General features: G+C 40.8%; 1 protein-coding gene across 16 annotated transcripts in view; it reads left to right on the top strand.

Annotated features, from left to right (window-relative positions):
* The window catches only part of TENM4 (teneurin transmembrane protein 4), a 1,656,871-nt gene that overhangs the window by 1,211,439 nt on the left and 421,789 nt on the right, over positions 1 to 23,643 (top strand). For 13 of the 16 annotated variants that reach the window (XM_065029145.1, XM_065029665.1, XM_065029994.1 and 10 more), the window contains one exon: positions 13,494 to 13,597. The gene's annotated coding sequence lies outside the window, so the exon portion shown is untranslated. The remainder of the gene's footprint in view (positions 1 to 13,493; positions 13,598 to 23,643) is intronic. The other 3 variants (XM_065029736.1, XM_065029074.1, XM_065029278.1) reach the window with 1 other exon arrangement.

Below are 23,643 nucleotides of genomic sequence, written 5' to 3'. Positions count from 1 at the left end.
ACTGTTTTCCTTTGATTTTATGCTGATATGGTGTTTAGCTTTGGTTCAGAGCAAAACCTGCAGCATGCGAGAAGAGAAGGTCACTTAGGAAGGAAATACGGTTCAGTCCCAGTTCTGGGACCACTTGTTTGTGAATAGGGTTTGCAGCAGTTGCTCCTAAAACAGATTGTTTCTAGTAAGTCACGTACCTGTCTGCTGGCCCTAATCAAACCCAAACTCAGGGGAAAGCAATAGACTCATGAGCCATGATCACTCATCGCAGAAATGGGTGGAGAGAAATGCAACCCATGCAGCAGAATGACATTAGACTAAGAGATAAAAGGGACTCCTTTTTCTTTTTTCTTAAAAAACATTACCAGCTTGAAAGATTATTTAAAAACAGAAAATTCTTCATGTGACCCTTTAAGACAACATAAGCCCCTTTTTGTTTCCTGCCTGTTTCAGCCTGTTCATGGTCAAGAATGCCACAGCTAATAATTGTGTCAGAAAAACCTTCCTGTCTGAAAATGATCTCTTCCTAATGGATAGATGATTCCATATGGTTTCATATGTCATAGATAGAGAGAGAACATATTGGACGACTGGCCACAGCTGGCAGTTCATGTTAGTGCCATATGGATAAATGCACGAGCTCTACTACATTGTGTATTTCAAGTAAAGCATTTATCTAAACAGGTGCTGACCCACTGGGAATGTATTTTTATGGTCAAAATTGCAGTATGCAGTGATACCAAACACTCTGTTCTCCCCTCCTTTTTCTGCAGGGCAAACACAAGACACCTTGGTATCATTTGACTTCATTGTGCATTGTATTGCGTAACTACATTAACGTCCATAAAAACACATCTGGGCAGACCCTTTGTAAATGAGACCAGAATCTAGCTCTCTGAACTGCATGGGTATTAGAAGACCCATCTCCAAAATCCTCTTTGGGAACCAGTCTTTGCTAATCACTTCCAATAGATATTGCTATTTCATATTCAGGAGATTAAAATCACCTCATTTATGAAGCTGCATAAATAGAGCATCAAACCTTTCACCTCCTTCAGCTACTGTGCTGCTTCCCCGATTCCAACTGAAATTTTTCCACTACTTTTCTCTCTCCGTGCCATAATCACCTCTTTGTTTAAACATGCTTCATTTTGGAATTCCTCTCGCTTGCATTCCTAATATGTGCGGTTCAAGGTACTTGCTGACTGATTTATGCTGGGCTTGTGTGGCTTCCTTGGAAATGGAGCAGAGCACATTCCATCCACCTGTGTAATAAAACCAGCTGGTGCAGGGTGGGATCACTCAAACCGCAGCAGAAATAATCTTCAGTGAAGTTTTTACTCAGTTATCTGTCTCTTCATCTACTCTTCTGATTGTCTGTGGTATTGAACTCATGCCTAGGGAGCAAACTGTTGTGAAGAAAAAGTCACTAATTACACTGTTTATTCTAGAATTGTGTCACTGCCACCACCAAGAGACTAGGGTGAAGGAAAATGCCTTGTCTGCATTTCTGAGCAAGTATTTTGATATGAGTATAACCCTCTGTTAATTTGGTCTTAACATCCAGAAATGTGTAATATCAATTAAACTCTCTGGGCTCCTTCATCTCCTTCCATCTGTTTCATGAGCAGTGTAACTCTCTTCCCTTTATTACAAGAGGTAACATTTTACACGAGAGTAAATTAGGTCAGTTTGGGGTTAAACCAATCTACAGTCCAAAGCTCAGACTGGCAATTTCATTAATGAGATAATAGCTGGATTCTCCATTGACAACTCTACCAACCCCAAGACATGCAAAGGGGCAGAGAGTTGTTTAGGATAGGAAAATTGGGAATTAGGCAGTGGTTCAAGGAATAGACCTGACAATCACCCCATCCTCTTTCCTGCTCAGCGGTTTCACTTCACTGCTGGCTCTGGAAAGGTGAAAAAACAGAGTCAGTTTCAACCCGTCAGAAGGAGGAGGGTGACACTAATTCTTATGTCCCATTATGTACTTAACTGTATAACCATAGAATAGTAGACTCACAGAATAGTTTGGGTTGGAAGGGACACCCAAAGCTCATCCAGTGCCACCCCTGCCATGAGCAGGGACATCTTCACCAGCTCAGGTTGCTCAGAGCCATGTCCAGCCTGGTCTGGGATGTCTCCAGGCATGGTTCATCCACTACCTCTCTGTTCTCATATGTTCTATATATTTGTGTTCATATATTCTAAACATTAATTAAGCTTTGAAAGCGTAACAGTAACAAGGCAGCTTAAACAGCAAGTTCCCAGCTGTGTTTGGTGCCCACTGTGCCGTGGGATATTAAAACGAAAATCAGAAAGTGCATGACAGAGATTAAGATGATTCCAAACTGCTGTGTATAAGACTGAGTCCCTTTGTGCCTCTTATCTGCTGTTTGAAGTACTGTTACTTAAGATCAGTGTTGGGGGAGGGGTGAAGTCTTTTTGAGAGGATGTGAGAAGCCATTTCAAAAGAGGACGCCTCTTCAGTAAATAAAACACAAAAGTTTCAGGTCAGCATTGAAATGGTGGATGAGATGGAGCTGCACCCGAAAGAAAGCTTGTTCATCCAGGAGGCTTTCAAATCTTGTTGCTGAGATAAAGAAGATCAAAGTGTTTAAACACGTTGATCCACTACTGAGGGAAATTTAGTGCCGGCAACAGAGAGCAGCTGCAGTATAGCTGGCGTGTCTGAACGCACAGCGGGGGACTAATTGCTCGTATGGATATAGGTTTGCTTTACAAAAACAGGTCTGAAGGAACGTCATTCTCATTGAGAGAATGATGGAGATGTACTGATAAGTGGAAAAATGCTGTTCTACAGTACGCGGCATTGTCAGGAGGGACGCAACATCGGATGGAGCTGCTGGGAGCAGGGCTGCAGCGTGGGCAAGGAGGGCGCATGAGGATCCTCTGCTTTTATTCAGCTTGTATTGTGGAGAGAAAGATTCCATCAGTTTTCTCAAGATTATAGCATTTGCTTCAAGCCCTCCTTGAGATGTATTAAGTAACGAAAGGAGTAGGAGCAGCTCAAAGTCAAACCTTAATGTTATTTGTACAATGTACTGTCCTGGGGTGTAGCCTGAAGAGGGGGGCTATTGCCATCAGAGAATCCCAAATTTTCTACAAAAACTGAAGCGTTACTTTTATACAAACTATTAATTGGGCAGAAGGTGGAGAATAATGAGGTTGGTTGTACTTAAAAAGAAAAAATCCAGTGAACTATTCCTGGTACAATCACACCTGTAAAGACACTTATGACAAGTCTGGTGGAGAGGCTGTTACAGCATCTCATTAAACAAGTTCCTTCTTGCAGTCCCAGCACTCGACAGAGAGTGTTTTCTTGTTTTATTAAGACACTGAGTAGAAAGAAGGTCTGAAGCAGAAGTTAGCGATGTGGCTTTTCCCATGTTGTTTCTGGCAGAGATAGGAGCTGAATAGGACTTTTGCATTTGGGTGTGAATATTGAGAGGTTTGAATTCTTCTACATAGCTAACACCTGAATGCCTTTTTTTTTATTATTCTAAGGGAAATTAAGAAAAATGCTGCAATTCTGATGCACAGTATCTTCCTCATAAAAATATGGCCCTTATCATCATTGTATGTACTCGGTAAAAAGCAAAGGCAGCTTAGCCACCTTCCAGCTGAGAAAGTGAGACATTTCTAGGAGGAAATTAAATATTCCTGTGCTGAGTCACTACAGTACAGTACAATATGTTAATCTAGCTCCAGCTGTTCAGCCCTCATTTGGTATTTGTAGTTCTTTTGATAACAGTGGGTTTCACTATGTCTGTATATATATGTGTACATATGCATATGTAGATATATTTGTATGTATATGTCCAGACACATAAGTAAGGAGTATGCTTTGACCTTTTTTAATACCACCTCATTCTTGGGACTTCCTGGAAGTATCTTATTTATTCATCCTGGCCTTCCAGAACAGGCAAGGGAGGGAGAGGAGGGCATTTGGAGACCACAGACCTCTCCTGTCACCACAAATGAAAATCTTTCCACAGCTCTGTCCTCGATCGCTCCTTTGCAGTGGGGACCCTCATTAAAGTCATTCAAATGTGATTATCCCACCTCAATGCAGGAGGTAAATTCTTGCATGGTTTCCAGAGAGGGCTTCACAGCATGCCTACATTTGCCTCAGTGTGATGGCCAGCAGGACAGGCTCCAAAGCATGCAGCGGTGGGGTAGACTTAGCATGTGGTAGGCTGCAGAGAAAGAACAGGGTTATGAATTCTCTGATGGGTTAAAGGTTTGATTGAGGGCATGTTATACCATTTGAGGTGTCCTAGGATAACCCATCTGGCCTCTCTTTGCTTGTTTGGGAAGATGCATTTTTTTCTCAAGTACTGTGCAAGACCTGCCAGCCCAGGAGATGCCTCAAGTAGGTGGTGGTGTCTGTCAGGGTCAGAAGCACCTTTGGTTAGCCCCAGGAGAACCACTCCTCTTTGGGTCTGTCATGTGTTGGGGTACAATCACATTGAGCTAGAGGAGAAAGGCTGTGGCAAAGGCACAAGGGTACATGAAGAAGTCCCTATGTGGTCCATCTTGACTGCATCCCTTTCTCAACACCCTCCCCAGCAAGGAGACAACAGTGAGGGGAATATCCTCCCAACCCCTGGACTACTGAAATTCAGGAACAGTGTTGTTTCCCTCTCTTCATGTGGTGCTGGTCTCACTAATACAATAAGTAGTTGATTTAAACTAGTAAATCAATTACAAATAAAGGAACGGATTCAGCAACACATTTTGGGCACAATGTGCCCCCAAGAAGTGCAGAGCTATCTAATGCAGTCTACCTGTTGGTCCACTCCAATAGTTACATCATGTTTTAATTTCTGAGAAAGCAGCTTTTAAAAGTATGTTAAAATACTATTTAATATCCATTTCATGTACCATTAATTTGTTACGATGGTTATTCTGGGAGCTTTTGCTTTGTACACATTGTTAATCATTGGTGTCTGGCATTTTTTACGTTCATTCTACTCCTAAGAAATTTACAAACAGAAATGTTTCAGTGAAGCTTTTGTGGAAAATGTGTTGTTGGTGGCAAGTGGGATAAAAACATTGCAATGAAGTTGCAATTTTCCTCAAATCAAGGATTTTCAAGCCAGAGTATGTCAAAGTTCAGATGTACAAATAACCTACAAAATGACCAGATAGCATGTATAGGGTGATTTGTAGGAGTGCTTATAGTCTATGAGAAACGTGGGCTCCATATGGCTTGGTCCACAATTGCCAGACTTCATTAGGGTCAAGTTTTCCATCCTTGAGCTCAATAGTTGTGCTCCTGCAAACTTCTCAATGTCAGCTTACCTACCGACCAGCAAAAAAATAGGGGCAGCAATTACCCTTCACTGCAAAGCGTTTGAAGGGTTTGGGATTATAGATCAGCACTGGATAAAGAGTAAGATTGTTGCTTCCATTTAACAGCTTTAACGAAAAGTGTATTGACGGTGAGATTATGTTTTATTGTTGGTCAAGTCTGTGCTGAAAGACCTGAAGCTGTTACAGGACAACAATTGAGCAAGAATTATAGAAACATCTGTTGTGAACTGGGAAACATACTGTGATACTTTTTTAGGCAATAGAGGAATTCCTTCTTCTACAAGGACATTTTTAATATGCAGTTCAAATAGGCCAGGAGGAACGTTTTTAGTTATGAAATAAAACCCAACAGAAAGAAAATATTTTTTCCACAGAAGGAGTAGCTGAAAAAATGATCCTGAAGCCAAACAATATTCTATTTTTTTTTCACAGTAGTCCAGGAAAATATTTATTTTGGAGATGCCACTGCACAAAAGGCAAATTTTAATGCTTTGAATTTAGCAATAAGGATTACGAGCATTTCAAATCAAATTTTGCGGTAAACTCTGAAGAAAGGTTTCACATGTGCCAGAAAGCTGGCTTTCTAAACTGCCTCACAAGCCTTGATCAGATGGGTACGTTAATTTTAATTTTAAGCTCTGCAAATACAGGACCGACTTCACTGTGAGAGGGAAGCAGTTGCATTTTGGTACAATTACTTAGCCCACCTGAAATCTAAAATCAATGCATCAAATTCCCACAGCAGAAGCAACACAATTAACTTCACTACACTTCAGACTGATCAGAGTTTACCTGGCTTGATAAAATAGGTTATTTACTGGGCTTCTTACCATCGACAACTGTAATGTTTCTGAGCAGTGTCATTAGTGAAATGCTGCTTATCTTTTGTCAAGACAACATGACAATTATTGATTTAAGGTGTATGTACTCATTCGCAGTAACAAAACAGCTTTGGGTGAGACTTGTTGACTGTTAACTTATGCAATTGAAAACAAAACATCTGAGTCTAGCTTGATAGCTCTTTAACATCCAATATGTAGATGTCTAAAGTTAACTGAGATAAATCTATAATGACCAATGCATACACAAGCAAATGAAACTTAGATATGGCACGACTCAAAGTAAAGCATGAAAATCAGCTTTTTGCACAAAGCCTATCTGGTGATCTGGCAACAAGTGAGGAAGAAGAGCTTGGTACACAAAGGGCACAGAACAGTAATTCCTTGATGAACATTAAAATGTAATTCTGCCAAAGCTCAACAGGACATATTCCACATCCTTTAATTCTGTCACCATTTCCTAGAAACCGATTTTTTCACATGAAACTGTTGCACACTGAGAAAATTATCTTAATTCTGAGAAGCCTCTACTGTGTAGCATTTTCCAGCCTGTTCTATAAATGTAGTCATCCAGCTGCTTGAAATCCAGCCTCAACCTTCTTAAAAACAACAACAACAACAAACCAAACCCCAAAACAACAAACCAAAACCAAACCCAAACCCAAACCCAAATCCAAACCAAACCAAAACCAAACAAACAAGCAGAGGTAAAATACTGTGAAATGGCCCATGTACACAATTGGAAAGGATTGGGATGTGCAAAACACTCACTCTGCTGGGAGCTGTCCCAGCTGATAAGTTTCAAAATTGACTTGATCTGTGGGCTAAAAAGAAGAGGTGCTTTAGGAAAGAGCAGCTCTCCAGGCTTAACTTGTCAGCAGTTCCTCCCCCAGGATGGCTCAGACTGTGCTCTCTGTCCTCCCTTTAATGGTCTTCCCTTGTTTCCTTTTTATCTGAAAGAGGGATGTATAACAAGCCTTAACTCTTTCCCAACCAAACCAGTGTCTGAGGATGATGGTCCCTCTGGACAAATCTTATCACCTTCTATGGTTTGGTTATGAAGCACCTCTTGCTAGATTTCCCTATGCGTTTCCTGCAAAGAGATGGTTGGTTGGATGATCATTGTGATAGTTATAATAATTTGTTTATCTCTGATGACAATCTGTCAGCATATGGCAATGAAACATTAGGCCAAAGCCAAAAAATATTTGTACATGGGATGTCAATTTGGTGTGAAAAGAGAGGGTGTGTAAGTCTGGAGTGTGTTTATAGAGTCATAGAATCATAGAATTGTTTAGATTGGAAAAGTATTTTAAGATCATTAAGTCCAACTGTAAACCTAGCACTGCCAAGTCCACCACTAAACCATGTCCCTAAGTACCACATATACACATCTTTTAAACCCCTTCAGGGATGGTGACTCCACTCTCTGGGCAGCCTGTTCCAATGTCTGACAACCCTTTCCATGAAGAATTTTGTTTTAATATCCAATCTAAACCTTCCCTGGCACAACCTGAGGCCATTTCCTCTCGTCCTGTTGCTTGTTACTTGGGAGAAGAGACTGACTCCCCCCTCGCTACAACCTCTTTTCAGGTAGCTGTAGAGAGTGAGGAGGTTATGGTGGTGATTGGGCTTCAATCGTTGCAAAGGAATACGCTGCCTTACAGAAAGACATCCTTTGACTGCTGAACCCAAAAAGACTCTCTTCTGCTTTCATTTGCTGCCTTTTGGAACATACCTATGATCTCCAGACACATCTGCCATGCCTTTCCATTCTCCATGGGGGAACAAAATAATGAGAGGTTGTTCTGTGAACAGGGCTTCATTTGGGAGGATGTTTTTCAGCTCGCTTCTGTACCCGCTGCCTCCACTTCCAGCCTCACTCTGTTCAGCTGCTGTGTCAGACAGCAAACCACCCAGTCGTCCCTTGCAGCAGAGGGTGAAAATGGAAAAAGAGACAGAGAGAAACATGCAGCAGGGAGGAAATCAGAAACAGCAGTGACCAGTTGATGTGTGTTTGTATTTATTTCATCCTGGTCATGAGCAGGTGCCTCCAATTCATCACTCTGTCCCCGTTTAGCTACAGCACTCTGAGGGAACACTTGACTTTGGGCACATATTGAAGCTCTGCTGACTCCAGTGAGACTCAAACTTGTGTTTAATGGTAAATGCCAGCTAAAAGCATTATTTGGGGATGGAGGGGACTACACAACAAGTCTAACTGCTTTGCAGGATCCTCGGATCAGACCCAGCAACGAGGACTAAAGTATTCCTGGCCAGAAATGCACAGTTAGTCTGAACGTCCTCGGTGAGGACATGTCCATGATCCATCTCCTTCCCTCAGCCTCCCAGTGACAACCAGGACATCTATGGCCATTTCTTGTGCTGTTGAGGATGGCACTAATTACTCCCATCTCGAGGGAGGTGTTTTCTTGAAAAGTGGACACTGTCATTAGGAATTCAATTGGTACCACAGTAATTCTGGGACATCACACCTACTGTGAGTTAACCAAGGATGGACCCAAGCAGCAGGCTGGCCAGGAAAAGCTCTGCTATTGCCAGAGCTGAACACTGATTACACCCCTCCGTTCCATTTTGAATATTTGGAAATAACATATCTGAAAAGCCCCCAAGCAAGCAAGCCCCCAAAACAAACCAACCATCAAAAGTCTGAATTAAAGAGCACAGGTGGCAAGAAATTGTCCTTTCCATGTGTGCGGTCCCTGATGCAGATGTCTTGTTTTCACAACACTGATAATGAACGCATTTTTATTTTTGGATGCAGTTTAGGGTAGAATGTAATACATCAAAATAAATAATTGTGTCACATGCCTGTTATGAATGAAAGCTGGTACACCAAATGTCAAGGTTGCTCACTTTCATTAACCGACAAATATTGCTAATTTTGCTAGCAGGGTTGAAGAAAGAAATGGTAGTGAAGGGCGGAATGTTGACTTGATACAAAGATATAAATATATAGATAAAGATTTGATAAGTTTGAATAGATTTAGATATTACATTGTTTCAAGTAAGGTGAAATCTCCCTTGGATCTGTGTTTTAGTAGAGAAACTATATACTATTTTCTTCTTTATTTTTGTGCTTTAAATGAATTCAATAATCATCATATTTGAAAAGGCATTCATTTAAACTGCTGTGGAAAAAACTCCTGATCAAATCAAGAGCATTAGCTTCAAGACCACCCTTCTTCCTATGGGAGAGGAAGTATCTGTGTGATAAATTAACTATGGGTGAATGCTAAGTCTTTAATGAGAAAAAAACATGCTCTGTTGAATTCAGCCTTTCATGTGAAAGCTATTTGGGACCTTACTGAAAAGAATGTGTTAATCAAGAGAAAAGCGTAATTACTGTCTTGTCAACAGACACAAATGGGAAGGCCTGGTGAAAATGAGGTTGAAATTAACTCCAAAAAACACACACAAAGAGTTTTTCTATAAGATTTTCGGAGAGCTTGCTTTACATTGCACAGTGATTTATGACAATTAGAATCTCACTATTTCTGCAATTAATATTGCTGGATGCTTCCTATTCAGAGGAATGTTAATCATAATAATGCAAATGGAAGTATTATTGCAGCTATGCCTCCGAGTTCATATTTCATATTGAGCCAAAGGTTCAATATTCAGCATCCTTCTCAATGGAGCATTCGCATTGTATGGATAGATGAATGTGCACCAAAGGTAAAATAACTGAATTAATATAAACCAGAATAATATGTCTGGCACATAGCTTCCCATTTTCCTGTAAGTTCCTGGCTGTTCAGGCTTTTTAAACCAATAATAAATTATTGCAATGCACCACTAATTACACTTCATTGAAGTTGTGTATGGTATAAATTGCACTGACGATGGACTTAGATTAAATTTCTTATGCTTATTTTAGGCAATTCATTTCCAACTAGGCCGTGTTTAAAAGTTTAGAGTGCAAAAACTGTGCAATTATTTCCTAATATAAGAAGAATATTGGTGGCAAGCATTTTGTCCTACATGTCTTTTTGCACTACATTTATTAATAAGAAAGGTAGAAGCAAAACCACATATTAATTTTGACATGTGTTTAAAAAATATAATGAGCATTTATGAATTTTTCTCCTGCAAATGTTTTCTAAATTGTTTTCTTCATGTTTTTAGCTCCCTCTGTGATCCCTTAGAACATTTCTTAACTCGTGATTAGTTTATTTGTGACTGCTGATGCTCTTGGAAATGTTTGGTCTTTTTTCTTTTTCCTTCTTTTTCTTTCCTTCCTTTTTTATTTTTTGGTGGGTTTTTTTTAGGTTTTGTTTGGTTTTCCACAAATTTTGATTGGTGAGGGGAGTTGGAGGAAGAGGGGATAATTGTTGGTTTGTTTGTTTGTTTACATCTTGTTGGCTTTTATTAGAAAACACATAAAACTGAAGTTTCTGAAAATATTTCAGAGCTGATTCAGAAACATCAATTAATATTCCAGAAAGTAAATAACCCGCATTAAGTAAGTCTCTACTACAAATGTCTTTTTTCTCTGTAGCAGAAAGGTGGTTTTTATTTTCATCCGAAAGCACAGTAACTACTGCATTAAAACTGTTTATCAGGAGGTGACAGTGGAAGAAGTTGTGCATGTGGACAGGGTAACACCGTATATTTTGAGAAACAGGAGAGCACAATCATAGAGCAGTGACTGGAACTTAAATGTCCATCATATTACATTAGTATCCTCTCAATAGAAAAGAAGTCTTGAGGTAATGAACACATTTTAAACCATGTTCAAGCCCAGTACAGACTTCCTATATAACATCAAAGAAAGCGCTTTGGTCCATGTTTTCAGAAATATCTGAACAGCCAGTTGAGTGAGAAGGAAGCACTCAAATTATTTTCCGAACAACATCCAACAGATATCACTGTTTGTCTTGTTCTGTATCCTTGTGGTCTGGATTAAGCATTTGAATGCTTTGGGTACCTGATGCTCACTTTTTTCTGGCATTGCTTTACACCTCGTTGGGCTCAGTCTTTCAAAATGGCATTCAGGTCATGATATAGATATGTGCATACTGGCATATAAACGTAGCTATTTTATTTTTTTTTTAAAGAAGAGATGAAATCACTCTGATGGTGCATTTGATCAGCTATGCCAGAGATACACAGGCAGGCATGGCACAGTAATTTACAGAAGAGGACAAGGGGTAATGGGATCAAGCTGGAACACAAGAGGTTCCGCTTAAATTTGAGAAAAAACTTCTTCTCAGTAAGGGTGACAGACACTGGAACAGGCTGCCCAGGGAGGTTGTGGAGTCTCCTTCTCTGGAGACATTCAAAACCCACCTGGACATGTTCCTGTGCGACCTCACTTAGGCGTTCCTGCTCCAGCAGGGGGATTGGACTAGATGATCTTTTGAGGTCCCTTCCAATCCCAGACATACTGTGATACTGTGATACTGTGAAGAGAGGTGTAAATGCAAAAGCAACAGTAACCTCTCAATTCATAACCATGAGTGCTAAAGGAACAGAGCTGACCCCCCTCTTTATTCTCTCTGTGCTGGAGCTTATTCACAAAAGTGAGAGTAATATCACTCTGCTACCTTGCCAAGTAGTTTAAAAATACATCTATTAATAATTAGGTGAAGTATAGATATTATAGTAGTGGGGGACCACAAGTGTATCAGGGTTCTAAGAGTGGAGAATGAACAATTTATTCTCGCTTCCTCCTCATTTCCAGATCTCCCAGAAAAAAATTCTGGTGAGTGATGGTCTCTTCTGCCTTTGTTTTCCCTCTCATTCAAGAGAAAACCAGCGAGAAAGGAGACTCACAAAATTAATTCAGATTGGCTTAGATAAGGACCCTGTGATGTTGATTAAAAATCATCCACAGGGCCATTAGCAAAATGAGGTAATAAATGAAAATGCGTTGAATTGTATGAGTTTTCTAGTGGGGGAACATCAGGGAGTAGTCTTGAGTCCAGTCTTCTTTAAACATCTTCATTCATTAGCCAAAAGACAGGAAAAAGTACATGTTAATTAAAACCACAGATGATCCAAATTAGGAGGCACTGCATAAATCAGTGAAGATAGAGAGATTAGAAACCTTAGGCAGGAAATCACAAAATGAGATGCAGCTTCAAAAAACGCAGGTGGGGGAGAAATAGTCTGTATGAGGACACAATCAGCAGAAAGGAGGGCTGTTCAAGAAGCAGAATTAATGGGAGGAAGACAAAGGATGTGGACCATGGAATAAAGGGCAATGTAGCAGAGCAGCTACTTAAACGTGACCTTTGTACCTTTTCAGTGGACAGCTTGAACTTGAAATTAATTTAGAATTGGCAAAATTAAAAGGTCAGTGTAGTTTTGGACTACATATGCAGAAACAGGTTGCCAAGGAAAGGTGTGGAAGCCCACCTCTATAATAGCCTGCTACCACATCATTCAGACTTCTTAATTTGGTTGTTTTTTTGCTTTTGTTTTTTTTTTTTTTTCTTCAAATTCCACAAGACCCGGTGCACTAGAGTGAACATAAAATAGATGCATATCAAGCAAAATGGGTCACCTGGGAAAGATGCTGGCCCAGTTGCTGCCATTGCTTCTCCACCTCCTCAGTCCCCATGGGACTTTCTCACCCTGAGACAAGGAAAAGAGATAAGAGAAGGGGTTTGAGGCTAATTAGCTAATGAGAGGTGTAAGAGAAGAGGAGCCCAAGTGCCATGCTACACTTCCTTTGAACCTCCTGCTTGTGGTGTGACAAGTTTGTCACAGATGCATCATTACTTTTGAATGGGGGCTCTTCGATACCACAAGCAACTTGGATAAGACAAAGTTTTCTGCCATGGGTGGAAGCAAAAAGAAGCTTCTGTGTAAGATATTAGCCATTTTGCTCTAGGAAAAACAAAAGATTTAAGGAAGGAAATATTTCACTTAACTAAAAAAAAAAAAAAATTATTTCACTTTCTGAGGACAGTAAAATCACAGAGCAGGAAAGGAACAAGTACCAAGTTTCTCAGAAACCCTTGGAATTAGAATAGAGAAACTAGTAAATTACTATTTTGGCAAAGGGATGGATATTCGCACAATTAGCCAAAGACTTGCATTTAATTCTAAATGCTGTACAGAAAGCCTTAGCTTGTGTTTAACAGATACATTTATTTCCATGGTATGAAGAAACATACATTAATGCAGTGTGAGTCTGACATTACCCTAGGAACCACATATGTAAAGATGGCTGTTTTATGTGCCCTATCTGACTGTTAGCTGTTGTTTTTAATTCATTTGGCATAGAAAATATGTTAAAATAGCTAAACAAATTTCTGACCTTTTTTGTTCATCTCTGTCCTTTTACAGGTAGACTGAGCATAACAGACGTCCAGGTTAAAACTGTATCCTACAAGAACAAAAAGTATTTGATGGATTATTCCTAGATTTTTCTAAGAAGGTAAATACAAAAAGTGAGTACTCATTCCAGTACCTGGCATGTTTTAATTAAGGTTGGTTGTTTAAAATCAAATTATGATAGTTCTTTCTTGTGCAGATTTCTCTAATTGGAGTTGTGAGGACTTTCTTTAGAACATGTATATTATTTATCCATGTTTATTTTTATTATCTGATAGTGATAATATACATTACAGTCTCAGTCAAGGGCTCATTTATACTGTGCCAGGCAGTCTAGAAACAGACATTCTGTACATGAAATGACTTGCATCTGAGTACAAATCAAGAAGTGACAGACAGCTGGTGACCCATGGAAATAAGAAAGCGCTGGCCAGTGTGAGAGGCAATGCTAACAGCGCATCTGCAACCCAGGCCTTGTCAGTGCTTTCTGGATATTACTGCAGAGAAAGAAAGAGGATAGCAAGGTTATGTTTTAGAAACTTACGGGGAGGAACATGGAAGAAAATAGCACTCATTTGAAAATCTAGCACATGGACTGTGGAAAATGGTTGTGTGGGTTGGCTGGATGCAGACAGCCTGGTTTTGATATAAATGGGGAGAGGAAATCAATACTATATCTGGGCAAATGGCCTTGGCATACAGGAAAAATCATCAGGGCAAAATTAAAGAAAGGGATTCTGCAGTAATTAAGAAGGCTGAGAAGATAGATTTACCTGGATGGGCAAATAGTAATGAAAGGTTTTATATTATGTATGTTATACAGAACAGAACTGTGAGACTTCCATGTAACTGGGAAGTGGCATCTACAAGAGGAGAGTCAGTTGAAGATATCAAGGGTGTGGGCAATGGTGGCAATGTCTGCAGTGATAGAGAAGGAGGTTGCTTGGAGACCATGGCTGGGACCCTCAAATGGAAAGCAAGCAAAGATGAGACTGTTGAGTACACAGAAAGAGAAAAGGAGAGAGTAGAGAAGTGGAACCATGACTGAGAAAATCAAAGAATATTTGAGGTTGGCAGGGACCTCTGGCAATTGCCTAGTCAAACTACCTGCTCAAAGCAGGTTTTCTTAGCGAAGGTTGCTGAGGGTTGTGTCCTGTTGGGTTTTTAATATCTCGAAGAATGAGGACACCACAGCCTCTCAACAACCTGTTCCAGTGTTTGACCACCCTCACTGCAAATAAGGTTTTACTAAAGTTCAAACGGAATTTCCCACATTTTGGTTTGTGTCCATTGCCTCTTGTCCTGTCACTGTGCACCACTGAGAAATGTCTGTATCCATCCTCTTTTTCTTTTACACACATTAATAAAACCCCCAGCTCTCTCATTCTCTCCTCTTATTAGAGATGCTCCACTCCCTTAAAATTCATCATAGTCCTTTATGCAGCTTGCTCCCATATGCCCACATCTCTTTTGTACTGGGGAGTCTGGAAAGGGACCCGGCACCTGTATGTGTCCCACCAGGGCTGAGAAGAGTGGAAGGATCACTCCCTCAAACTGCTGTCAATGCTCTGCTTAATGTAACCCTGGAAAACATTGACCTCCATGTGCCTCAAGAGCATGTTGCTGGCTCATGGTCAACACGGTGTCTACTAGGACTCCTACCAGGTCCTGTTTTGCCAAGCTGCTTTCCAGACAGTTGTCCTAAGACTCTGGTGATGCTTGGGGTTATTCCTTAACAGAGTCAGGATTTGGCATTTTCCTTTGTTGAATTTTGGGAGGCTTCTGTGGGCTCACTTCTTTAGCTTGTCCAGGTCCCTCTGAATATCAGTGCAATCCTCTAATGTAGCAGCCATTCCTTCCAGTTCTGTATCATCTGAAAAATTGCTGAGGGTGCAGACAGGCTCATCTGGGCCATTAATGACAGGTTTAATAGTATTAGACCAAATATTAACCCCTGGGGTCCATAACCAGTGACTGGCCTCTGTATTTTGTGCTGCTGATACTTTGAGCCTGGCAGTTTTCAGTTCACCTCACTGTCCATTTATCCAAGCCATACTTCATCAGTTTGCAATAGGGATGTCATGGGAGACTGTCAATGCATTACTGAAGTCAAGATAAGCAATATTCGCTGCTCTCTCCTTGACTACTGAGCCACTCATCTCCCTGCAGACAGTGACCAGGATGGTTAAGTATGATTTCTCCTTCATAAATACATGCTGACCACTCCCAATCAACTTAATGTCCTTCATGTGCTTAGAAAATATTTCCAGCCTTATTTGTTCTATCATCACCAGGGACTGAGGTGAGATTGACCATCCTGTAGTTCCCAGAACCCTCCTTTTTTCACTGCCTGAAGATAGGAGTGACATTTGCATTCTTCCAGTTCTCAGGAACCTTACTCAATTGCCACAATGATTTCAAAGACAACTGAGAGTGGCCTCAAAAGGATATTGGCCATGTCTCTCAGCATTCATGGGTGCATCCTATCAGGTCCCACGGACTTGTGCATATAGTGTGCTTCCTAACCTGGTCCTCCTCCATCAAAGATATGTCTTTCTTTCTCCAGATTTTCCCACCAGTCTCAGACACCTGGGATTGCAAAGGTCAAGTCTTACCAACAAAGACCAAGGTGAATGAGACATTGAGTATCTTCTCCATGTCCTTTGTCACAAAGTCCCCTGCCCCATTCAGCAGAGGAGCAGCATTTTCCCTAGTATTATCATCTGCCTGTTGTTAATATTGAAGTTATGTTTGGGGGAAGGGAAGGGAAAGGAAGGGAAGGGAAGGGAAGGGAAGGGAAGGGAAGGGAAGGGAAGGGAAGGGAAGGGAAGGGAAGGGAAGGGAAGGGAAGGGAAGGGAAGGGAAGGGAAGGGAAGGGAAGGGAAGGGAAGGGAAGGGAAGGGAAGGGAAGGGAAGGGAAGGGAAGGGAAGGGAAGGGAAGGGAAGGGAAGGGAAGGGAAGGGAAGGGAAGGGAAGGGAAGGGAAGGGAGAGTTGGAAGGAGGAATGAGGCAGATTTATCAAAGAGGAAAAAAATAGACAAGATAACCTGAAGAGGAATTGATATAGCCAAAGGAGGGCAAAACATCAAAAATGAGAGACTGAACAGTTGGCTGTTTTGGGCAGCTGATTAAATAGGGGGGAAATGTATGAAAAGCACATTCTTAAGATCTGGCAAAGGAGACTGACTCTTTAGAGATGTTGGCAGGTGAGGTGCAAGATATGGAAGGCAAACAGAAAAAGTCTAAAATGGATCTGGAGGTTGAGGTCTGCTGTGATTGCAAAGAGTGTGCTGAATTTAATTAGACATGAAGGGTAGAGGAGAAAGTGCTTTTGGAATTACTGTCCTTACAAAGTCTGGTGGTTTACTATTTTGACAGAAATATATAAAGGGTGGAGCCAGGCTCTTCTCGGTGACAACCAATGGTAAGACAAGGGGTAATGGGTTCAAACTGGAACACAAGAGGTTCCGCTTAAATTTGAGAAGAAACTTCTTCTCAGTAAGGGTATCAGAACACTGGAACAGACTGCCCAGGGGGGTTGTGGAGTCTCCTTCTCTGGAGACGTTGGACTAGATGATCTTTTGAGATCCCTTCAAATCCCTGACATTCTGTGATTCTGTGAACAAGTGGAGAATAAGAAGTTTTGGAGGGGATTGGAGAAAACGGAGCAAATGGGAGGTCTGAGTAAGAAGCAGGTACTGCATCTCAGATAAAAGAGTAAAGATGAGGCAATCAGAGAAAAGGAATGGAAAGTGGCACGCAATGGGAGTCTCTTATATTTTCTCACAAAGGAGACTGGTAAGATCCTGTACACAGAGAGAGGTGGAGATAACAGGAATGAAAAGCCCCAAGGACAGAGTCAAAATGGTACAATGTTTTCAGAAATTTGCATTTAGGCCAGAAAGCTAGGGTGGACTTTAATTGGGTAATAGGCAGAATTAAAGAACAGAATAAATTAGCAGTTGGGAAAGATCATCTGATCAGATTTCTCCTCAAGTTGTTTCAACATGTGAGAGAAATACCTGGGTGTGCAGATATTTTTAAAACGGGTACTGAGACCCAAATTAAGAGCTGAGTAATCCAGTCTTCCTGTTCAAGCAGTGGGACAGTGTTGGATCTCTCTAAAATATCTAGTCCATGCAGCACATGAATTGCTTGCAGACAAGTGTGTCTCTCTTGCTTTCTCTTTGCTTGTAGACTACTGTCTAGGGTGACTAGACACCTGAATTATGCATGGCCATTGTCCAAAGCTAGATCGGATGATTGCAGGAATTAATGTCCCTAAGCCCTTATTTCTCAGCTGTGATGTGGGATCAAAGTTCCCCTTTGATATTTGTCTTCTCTATTTAGATTTTTAAGAGCTTTTCATCTGGAAGGTTTGCATACAGCACCTAGTGCTGCAGATGAGGGCTGGGGCACCTACAGGCTTCTGCCATACAAAGAAGTAAGAATCATAAAATCATAGAATGTCCTGAGTTGTGAGGAAATGTTAATCTCAACCCGGAAGGTCTTGACATGAACGATTAATGAAATGCCTGTTAAAGATAAAACTACAAGTATGGTAGGGGGGAGTTCTAAAACTCAGTCTTGAATATTAAGTAATACTTAAATGAAAATGATGTAAAATTATGTTGATTTGCAAGACAGAATGGAAGTTGTTAGTGAACCAGCGCTTTAAGTGACAGCACTGTACAGATACTGACATAAATAATAGGAGGCAGTTCCCAAAACATGATAGCTCTGCCTGAGGGTTATATCCAGGAGTTCATTCTTTACTCTTTGGGCAAGAAACTTTTGCTGCTGTAAGGAATTAAATAGCTGCCTTCTATAATAACAATGATGACTATGAATTCAATGGGGACTCAGAACCTGTTTCCTATACACACACATGTCTAAAACATATATATATATATATGCATATCTAGCCTGCCCAAATGAAATATACAGTGTGTTGGGGTTTGGGTTAATTGGGAGTATTAGGGATGGTGTGAATTGAAATCTTGTGTCTGTAGCCAGGATTCAAAAGAGAGAGATCTCACTGCAAGATAAAGACAATGCAACAAAGGAAAAAAAAAAAAAAAAAAAAGAATAAATAATAACTTAAAAAAGGTGAAAAATTGTCAGAAAAATAAGTGTTTTCAAAGTCAAGTTTTCATGCTAAGTGGTAACAGTATAATGAGGTGATAGCCTATGGCAAACTGATGGGAGTGAGGAAAAGGAGAGGACATCTCTAAAATAAAGCTCCTCAAGTTGCTAGGAGTCACTGAACATGACAAGCTCTGTTTACTACGAGGTAGGTAAGTTCACAGGACATATCTACATGGCTTTTTACTGCAGGTGCATTCTTACTTGTCAACATAATCTGAAGAAGGTTTTGTTTATAATATTTGCCACTCAGTTTTTCTTAACTTTGATGCATCTAATAACCATTTTGCTGCCAGCTAATCTGATTTGTGACAAAATGTCCGAGGGTCAATAACAGACCTCGAATCAATTATTGTCTGTGGAATCATGGCATTTTTCCCAGTAACATCCAACTGGGCAGTGGAATCAGCCATGCCAGCTGCATGGCAATCACATCTCCGCCTCGAAAGTTCATGAATCATTTTTTGGGAATAAGTTTTTGTAAAATATCTCATTTTCAGGATAATGAGAAACTGCTATATAATGTGTACATCTTTTCAAATTTCCTTAAGTCCCCTGTCTTCTTAGCCTTGATCTACCTGTCACAGGATCTATACGACATATCTTCTCGTTTACACTACAAAGCCAAGATAAGTGTCTTTACCAACAGTATATTTGTACAGGATCTAACACATTGGGCACTTAAGCCTCCAGGTGCTACAGCTGTAGAGATGGTATATAATAACAGGGAGCTGCTCATTCTCCCACAAGGCATCTTGTTTCAACCCACAATACAGAGACATTATTTTAAAATGTTCTATCTATTCAAAACAATCTGTCATGCAATGTTAATTAAGCATTAATTGATACTTATGTCTCCGAGGCACGGATCATCATTTTTCTTGAATAACCCTTGAAGTCTGGCTGAAGATACTAGAGGAAGGATGAAACAGGCTGGTCTTTGTGACTACTAGTGGCATTATTTATTTATTTATGTATTTATTTGCTTATTTGTTTTTGCTGCCAAGTGCATCAGTCTTTATAATCCTCTCCCCTCCCTCCCATTATTTGCCAGAGGAGGAACTGGCAAATCAATAGGAAGGATGTAATTAGCAACTTGGCTGTGGGGTGCATGGAGTGGTGGGCGTATAAACCAGTATGAAATCAGAAGTTTAATACAAAACTGTTTGTACGTTGTCAGTCAATCATTTTCTCCCTGTTTAGATTTACGAGTGAGTTGCAGATGCATTTCTTGGACACATCAGATTTTGTTTTTCTTTTGCTTTGTGGCAGAAAGCTATTTTCAGCCTAGGTTTTGTTCCTCCTGTTGTGACATGCAGGAGATGTGATCTCACACCCTCTAAAGAACTCATTCACAACAGCAATGCCATAACAAACATCCCGTCATTACACTGTTTGGGAAAAGAGATAACTTCATACCAGTGGAACCGCCTTTAGATGCGGATGTAGAGTATCTCGGAGAGATATTCCCCTGGGGATACTTATTGCTCATCTCCTTGTAGTTTAAAAATGCACCAGAATATCATAGCGTCTTCCTTCTGAAAACTATATGATGTTTGGGGAGCATTAATGACACAGGTTTAACTCACAGCCTGCACAGTGCAACGCTGACTACACATACCACCCACCTCTGAGAACAGACTGACTTGTCCAGACGCTCTAACATAGTTTTTTCTGCTCTCAGGATCTTACTGAGTTGCTTTCAGGGTTCCTTTATGTATCTCTGCAATGTACAATGTACACTATAGGCAGATCTAACAGTGCCATGTGTGAGGCCAGCACAGCTGGTACATCAAAAGTGCTCCAGTCACAGCCTGTGACACAGGACAGTACAAATGTCTCAGTGGCAGATATTGCACCCTCTGTTCACTCTAGTTTGTTTTATATCTTTCTTTGCAGCAGGAGGAAAGACTGTGTAGCTCCTATTAGCACTGCAGCATTGTCTCATAGCAAGGCTGAATCCCACCTTAATGTGCCTAAAGCTCCTCAACACTCCTCAGTTTGCAGCTCTGACTGATCAGCATGGTCCATGGTGCCATATGCCACCCTTGGAGACTGTGCAAGTGCTGGTTTGTCACCTACAGCCATGGTACAGACAGTGGAATTCACTGTGGGCTCCAGTGGGAAATATGTATCCAGAGATTTTCATCCCAGTTTGCCCCTGTGGGCTCCAGTAGGAACTGTGTGCCCAACGATCTTCACCCCAGTCTTTTTGTTCATCCATGTTGGCCAAAGTAAACTAAGTCTGTTCATGGTAGCGCTCTGGCTGTCCCAGGATAAACCTATTTTAGTTTACAGATTCTAATTAGATGTTGCCTGATAGGGTGGGGAGGATGGTGTGAAGACAGAGAAAAATTTGCTTTGGGCCATGTAAGAATTAATTCTCCTGAAGAATTAATTCAGTTCTTCTTAATTCTTCAGAAGAGCACAAAATGTTCCTGTATCAATCACAGAATCATAGAATCATTTTGGTTGGAAGAGACCCTTTAGATCATGGAGTCCAACCACAATCTAAATCTAGCACTGAACCATGTGTCTAAAAGCCTCATCTGTATGTCTTTTAAAGCCCTCCAGGGATGGTGACTCCACCACTGTCCTGGGCAGCCTGTTCCAATGCCATGAAGCAATTTTTCCTAATATCCAATCTAAACCTTCCCTGGTGCAACTTGAGGCCATTTCCTCTTGTCCTATCACCTGCTACTTGAAGAGCTTTTCCATCTCATTTATTCCTAATTTTTCCACTGCGTATGACTCTATACACAGCTCTGCTTCTGGGGAAGTTTTTTGGGGTTTTTTTATGCCTTCTTATTGGGGTTAAGAAGCCACTGCATATCATACAGCAAAACAAACAGGAAGGTGAGAAAGGGGCATTCATCTATCATGCAACAGGATAACCCAAAACACAGAAGTATGGAAAAATAAATGAAAGTGAGTTATAGGATCTGTCTTCACCTGCTATAGGAAAGCACCCTTGAGCACAGCTGCTGCAAAACTTTTCAGCATGTGTTTTGCTCTGGTGAGGAGTCCCATTAAATCCTAACATGAAGGACAGGCTTAAATGAGGAAGGCAATTTAAAATACACTTCAACAGGCGAGATCCTTCCCATGACTACATTTTGTAACTACAGCATAGTATTACCAGGGATAATAATGGACAATCATAAATTTGATAAGGTTTGTGTGCCTTTGAAGTGAAGCAGTCACCTTTTTCACTGTATTGCTAAATTAAGGCTAGTTGAATTTTCTGTAATGGATTCCAAGGAGACGTGGCTCTTATCTGGTCAAGACAAAGAAGAAAGTTCTTTATTTTAACACATTTAACCTGTTAGGAGGAATGGACAGTCTGACTCAGCTGAAAGTACTATCCTGAACACTATTAGCAGTATATTAACCTAATGCGGCCTTGTTGGGAAAGATAAGTACATTAGGTTTTAATACAGAGATCAGCACTTCTGAATTACAGTTCAACTCAGAAAATGCAAGTAACAGTACGTGGCAGCCTTCAGAATGATCTTCCAAATCTATCTGAAAAAGGAAATACAAGTGCCCGTGAGAATGGCAGCCCAGGTACAGAGAATCCAAAGGCTGGATAAATGTTTTTCTGAGCTAGACATCTGGCTCAAGGAGGTTTGTTCATCCCTGCATGATGGAAACAAATTGTTTTCTCCAAGGATTGCTAAATATAAGGTGCTTGTGGGGAGGAGAAGGGAAATGCATGCCTAAGGCATGTACTCGTTTCTACAGAGCATTCAGTCCTTTCAGGAAAATAAAAATTAGCTTGGCCAGGCTCATGCAGAGTTGCTGCCCTGTTCCAGGAAGGCACACAATCCACCTGCAATTGTCAGTTTTCACCATATGTGCTGAGGAACTGGCACTTTTAAGTGAAATTAGTAGATGCTAAGGAGTCACTCTTCTGGCAGTCCCATCAAGGCCAGAACAGAAAGAGGTCCCTAAGACACTTCTTCAACAGGCAAATGTGGGATATTCTGCTTATTTTTTACAAAATCTTAATTCACCCATATTAGACCACATGTAAAAAAATCTGCAGCTGCGCTGGGCAGTGCTCAGCTGCACTATTTGCTCCAAGTGACATTCCCAGTTCAGGTCAGTGACGCTGCAAAGGATGCTGGTGAAATGTCCTTGTTCTCCATAAAATGTGTGATTTGCAGGCATAGGTGGTGGCCTTGATGAGGTTAAAGGACTTTTTAACACTTCCCCTACACATGTGTTTACAAAAGGAGGCCATCCATGACCCTGAGAGTCTGAGGACTTAGGTTCAAGCTGTCATCTATCTGTATGGTGTTTCTGAGTTTCTCTTTATTTTCTTAATTTTTTTGTTGGTTTGTTTCATTTTAAAGGTGTGACTTTTACCTGGGAAAACATTTGCAGCTATGAATCTCATCAAAATCTCAACTGATATCTCATCTATTGCTTGACATTAATGTCAATCCTTTCCACCGAAGCTGTCTCCCCACAGGTTTCATTGCGCTGGGATAAAGGGATTTGCTCATCCCACCCCATTGCTCTCAGAGCAGCCTCTGGGTGTTACATAATGGGAAGGCACACAGGAAATTTTGTATTTTTGTAATTAAATGTAGTGGCATAATTTCCATGTTGTTCCCCCTTTTTTGAACCTCTCTGATCTCTTCAACCAATTCATCACCATTTCTTTGGTGATTTGTTAATGCAATTGCCCCACTATCAGAAGCTCCAAAAAATCTGAGAAGAAAACCATTGGCAGCTGTACAAGTGGGGCTGTTTTTCCTGTTCACAACTGCCCTGCTTATTTAGAGAATCTGCAGCAGCCACTTCTATTCCAGGTGGCTCTTGGAGAGGGGACGTTGTCTTTCTCTCACTACACTGACCAACTGTGGTAAAAGCAAAAAGTATGTATGTAATGACAAATCAAAAAGCACATATGCAGGGACATTGTTTTCTGTTTGGGCAGGAGAATTGTGTAGCTGCAGCACTGAGCTCTCCAAGGAAGAAAGTGGGCAGACCTCTGTGGGAGGTCAAA

The sequence above is a fragment of the Columba livia genome, chromosome 1, assembly GCF_036013475.1.
Source record: "Columba livia isolate bColLiv1 breed racing homer chromosome 1, bColLiv1.pat.W.v2, whole genome shotgun sequence".
Classification (NCBI taxonomy): Eukaryota; Metazoa; Chordata; class Aves; order Columbiformes; family Columbidae; genus Columba; species Columba livia.
This window is presented reverse-complemented; position numbering and strand designations above follow the sequence as displayed.